We start from the raw sequence: 5483 nt of genomic DNA, 5'->3' as shown, positions 1-5483 counted from the left end.
TTCGAATGCCCAAACATACACAATCAAAAGAGGGAGCGGAGGGGTTTCGCTGCAAGAAGGTGTGAATGTCCGAGCATAGTTTGTAAAAAGTGGGTAAGAAAAGGTTCGAATGCCAAAATATACACCATCAAAAACGGAAGCCGAGGTGTTCGGCTGCAAGTAGGTGTGAATGTCAGATCATAATTTGCAAAAAGCTGATGAGAAAGGTGTGAATGACCGACAATAATTACTGAAAAATGTGTTAGAAAAGGTAAGAATGCCGGACTATTCATCATCAAAAGCAGAGAAGAGGTGTTCGGATGCAAGAAGCTGTGAATGTCCAGCCATAATTACTCAAAAACGGGTAAGAAAAGGTAGTATTGCCAGACCATAAATGATCAAAAGAGGGAGCGGAGGTTTTCGGCTAAAAGAAGGTCTGAATGTCCAACCATAATTCGTAAAAACCGGGGAAGAAAAGGCTTGAAAGCCCGACTATACACCATCAAAAGCGGGAGCAGAGGGGTTCAGCTGCAAGAAGGTCTGAATGTCCATCAATAATTGCTAGAAAACATGAAAGAAAATTTTCGAATATCAAACCGCACATGATCATAAGTGGAAGCGGAGGTGTTTAGCTGCAAGAAGGTGTGAATGTCCACCCATAATTCCTCAAAAATGGGTAAAAAAAAAGGTGCGAATGCCCAACCATACATCATCAAAAGCAGGTGTGAATGTCAGATCATAATTTGCAAAAACCTGATGAGAAATGGTGAGAATGCCCGACTATACACCATCAAATGCGGGAGCGGAGGTGTTCGGCTGTTAGTAGGTGTGAATGTCCGATCATACTTGCTGAAAAATATGACAAAGCAGTTTTCACTTGGTTTGAGTGAAGGATTTCATTTTATATCAAAATCCGAAATTGTGTAGAACTCGTGGAAATAAGTTTATTCTCGGATTCCTAAAGGTTTAGTGTTGTTCTTTGGTATACTGCAAAGTAATACTTTTTATTTTGTTGAAACCGATTCAGACATGGATAAATATCAAGGACAAAGCAGTTTTAACTTGGTTTGAGTGAAGGAATTCATTTTATATCAAAATCCGAAATTGTGTAGAACTCGTGGAAATAAGTTTATTCTCGGATTCCTAAAGGTTTAGTGTTGTTCTTTAGTATACTGCAAAGTAATACTTTCTATTTTGTTGAAACCGATTAAGTTAAAACTGCTTTGTCCTTCATATTTATCCATGTCATAATAGCTTTAAACAAAAAAGAACGTTGTACTTTGCAGGATAGGAAAGAACAACTCTAAACCTTTTCAGGAATCCGAGAATAAGCTTCTTATCACCAGTTCTACACAATTTCGGATTTTGATATAAAATGAATTCCTTCACTCAAACCAAGTTAAAACTGCTTTGTCCTTCATATTTATCCATGTCTGAATAGGTTTCAACAAAAAAGAAAGTATTAATTTGCAGTATACCAAAGAACAACACTAAACCTTTAGGAATCCGAGAATAAGCTTCTTATCACCAGTTCTACACAATTTCGGATTTTGATATAAAATGAATTCCTTCACTCAAACCAAGTTAAAACTGCTTTGTCCTTAATATTTATCCATGTCTGAATAGGTTTCAACAAAAAAGAAAGTATTACTTTGTAGTATACCAAAGAACAACACTAAAACTTTAGGAATCCGAGAATAAGCTTCTTATCACCAGTTCTACACAATTTGGGATTTTGATATAAAATGAATTCCTTCACTCAAACCAAGTTAAAACTGCTTTGTCCTTCATATTTATCCATGTCTGAATGGGTTTCAACAAAATAGAAAGTATTACTTTGCAGTATACCAAAGAACAACACTAAACCTTTAGGAATCCGAGAATAAACTTATTTCCACGAGTTCTACACAATTTCGGATTTTGATATAAAATGAATTCCTTCACTCAAACCAAGTGAAAACTGCTTTGTCATATTTTTCAGCAAGTATGGTCGGACATTCACACCTACTCACAGCCGAACACCTCCGCTCCCGCATTTGATGGTGTATAGTCGGGCATTCTCACCATTTCTCATCAGGTTTTTGCAAATTATGATGACATTCACACCTGCTTTTGATGTTGTATGGTTGGGCATTCGCACCTTTTTTTACCCATTTTTCAGGAATTATGGGTGGACATTCACACCATCTTACAGCTGAACACCTCCTCTCCCGCATATGATCATGTGCGGTTTGATATTCGAAAAATTTTCTTTCACGTTTTCTAGCAATTATTGATGGACATTGAGACCTTCTTGCAGCTGAACACCTCTCCTCCCGCTTTTGATGGTGTATAGTCGGGCTTCCGAGCCTTTTCTTCCCCGGTTTTTACAAATTATGGTTGGACATTCAGACCTTCTTGCAGCCGAAAACCTCCGCTCCCTCTTTTGATCATACATTGTCGGGCATTCGCACCTTTTCTTAACCACTTTTTACAAAACATGGTTGGACTTTCACACTTTCTTGTAGCCGAACACATCCCTTCCCGCTATTGATTGTGTACAGTCGGGTATTTTAACCTTTTCTTACCCGCTTTTTACCAACTACGGTCGGACATTCACACCTCCTTATGGCGGAACACCTCCGCTCCCTCTTTTGATGGTGTAGGTTCGGGCATTCGAACCTTTTCTTACCCGCTTTTTACAAACTATGGTTGGACATTCAAACCTTCTTGTAGCCGAACACATCCAGTCCTGCTTTTGATGATGTATGGTTGGGCATTCGCACCTTTTTTTTTACCCATTTTTGAGGAATTATGGGTGGACATTCACACCTTCTTGCAGCTGAACCCCTCTGCTCCCACTTATGATCATGTGCGGTTGGATATTCGAACATTTTTTTTCATGTTTTCTAGCAATTATTGATGGACATTCAGACCTTCTTGCAGCTGAACACCTCCGCTCCCGCTTTTGATGGTGTATAGTCGGGCTTCCGAGCCTTTTCTTCCCCGGTTTTTACAAATTATGGTTGGACATTTAGACCTTCTTGCAGCCGAAAACCTCCGTTCCCTCTTTTGATCATACATTGTAGGGCATTCGCACCTTTTCTTACCCGCTTTTTACAAACAATGGTCGGACTTTCACACCTTTTAGTAGCTAAACAACTCCGCTCCCGCTATTGATTGTGTACAGTCGGGTATTTTAACCTTTTCTTACCCGCTTTTTACCAATTATGGTGGGACATTCACACCTTCTTACAGCGGAACACCTCCGCTCCCTGTTTTGATCATTTATGGTCTGGCAATACTACCTTTTCTTACCCGTTTTTGAGTTATTATGGCTGGACATTCACAGCTTCTTGCAGCCGAACACCTCTTCTCCGGCTTTTGATGATGAATGGTCCGGCATTCTTACCTTTTCTAACACATTTTTCAGCAATTATTGTCGGTCATTCACACCTTTCTCATCAGCTTTTTACAAATTATGATCTGACATTCACACCTACTTGCAGCCGAACACCTCGGCTTCCGCTTTTGATGGTGTATATTTTGGCATTCGAACCTTTTCTTACCCGCTTTTTACAAACCATGGTCGGACTTTCATACCTTCTTTTAGCCGAACAACTCCGCTCCCGCTATTGATTGTGTAGAGTTGGGTATTTTAGCCTTTTCTTACCCGCTTTTTACCAACTATGGTCGGACATTCACACCGTCTTACAGCGGAACACCTCCGCTCCCTCTTTTGATGGTGTATGTTCTGGCATTCGAACCTTTTCTTACCCACTTTTTACAAACTATGCTCGGACATTCACACCTTCTTGCAGTGAAACACCTCCGCTCCCTCTTTTGATTGTGTATGTTCGGGCATTCGAACCTTTTCTTACCCGCCTTTTACAAACTATGGTCGGACATTTAAACCTTCTTGTGGCCGAACACATCCACTTCTGCTTGTGATGATGTATAGTTGGGCATTTACACCTTTTCTTACCCATTTTTCAGTAATTATTGGTGGACATTCAGACCTTCTTGCAGCTGAACACCTCCGCTCCCGCTTTTGATGGTGTATAGTCGGGCTTTCGAGCCTTTTCTTCAACGGTGTTTACAAATTATGGTTGGAAATTCAGACCTTGCAGCCGAACAACTCCGCTCCCTCTTTTGATCATACATTGTCGGGCATTCGCACCTTGTCTTACCCGCTTTTTACAAACCATGGTCGGACTTTCACACCTTCTTGCAGCCGAACACCTCCGCTTCCGCTTTTGATGGTATATATTCCGGCATTCGAACCTTTTCTTACCCACTTTTTACAAACTATGCTCGGACATTCAAACCTTCTTGTAGCCGAACACATCCACTCCTGCTTTTGATGATGTATGGTATGGCATTCGAACCTACTTGTTGCCCGCTTTTCATTAATTATGGGTGGACATTCACACCTTGTCGCAGCCAAACACCCTGTTTCGATCATGTATGGTTGGACATTCGCACTTTTTCTCACCCGCTTTTTGCAAACTATGGTCGGCCATTCACAGCTTCCTCTCCACCATACTTGTATGGTGGGATATTCACACCCACTTGCATCCGAAGACCTCCGCCCCCACTTTTGTTGATATTTAGTCGGTCATTCGCACCTTACCCGCTTTTGGCAAACTATGGCCTTCTTGCAGCCAAAAACCTCTGATCTCGCTTTTGATGATGTAAGGTTGGGCATTCAGACCTTGCTTCACCTGCTTTTCACCAAATATAGTCGGACATTCACACCTTCTTGCAGCCGAACACTTCCTTCCGCTCCACCTTTTAGTTTTCTATGGGGCATTCACACCTTTATTTTCACCGCATTTTATAAAAACACCACAGGAACACCGTATTGAGGCTTTGTTCTGACCGCTCATTCGGTGTCGCGTTTCTTTCAAGCATTTCTCCTGGTTAGCCCGCACTCGGCTCGCTCCCAGAGCCGTGTTAAAGTCTACTTCGCATTCACTCTCTTTTCTCAGCAGACTAAAAGAAACTTCCATCCTGCACCGCTGTTAGCTTTTTCACAAGAGCAGAGGAGAGCGCATCGTTCCCAGCGGCACTGCAGTACCGGGTCGATGCTTGGAGTGAACGGAGCAAGCTCCTTTTTCAACTCCTATTGATAAAAATCCATTTAATATGTAGTCCTTGCATAGACATATCACATATTAAACTGATAAGTACAGATGGATTATGTGCAATTAGTAAAGAGAGTAGAGGACGATCTCTCTCGTTGGAAGTCCTTACCTATATCAATTATGGGGAGAGTTACAACCATTAAAATGATGATACTACCAAAAGTTAACTATTTGTTCTCAATGATCCCCATAAAAAACTATTTGCTACTTGGTTTAAGTCACTAGATTCATGCATCTCCAAATTTCTGTGGAAAAACAAACCACCACGTATTAGTTTAAAAACCCTACAGAAGACCAAGGACAGTGGTGGATTAGATTTACCTCATTTTCAGCACTATTCCTTAGCCAATAGGTTACAATATATATCAAAATGGTTTA

General features: G+C 40.9%; 1 pseudogene; it reads right to left on the bottom strand.

The window, feature by feature from the left end:
• Nucleotides 1-5004: 5004 nt before the first annotated feature.
• LOC140285760 (U2 spliceosomal RNA) lies at nt 5005-5181 on the bottom strand (annotated as a pseudogene).
• Nucleotides 5182-5483: the final 302 nt, after the last annotated feature.

The sequence above is a fragment of the Leuresthes tenuis genome, unplaced genomic scaffold, assembly GCF_036924035.1.
Source record: "Leuresthes tenuis unplaced genomic scaffold, fLeuTen1.0.hap1 SCAF_56, whole genome shotgun sequence".
NCBI classification, from domain to species: Eukaryota; Metazoa; Chordata; class Actinopteri; order Atheriniformes; family Atherinopsidae; genus Leuresthes; species Leuresthes tenuis.
This window is presented reverse-complemented; position numbering and strand designations above follow the sequence as displayed.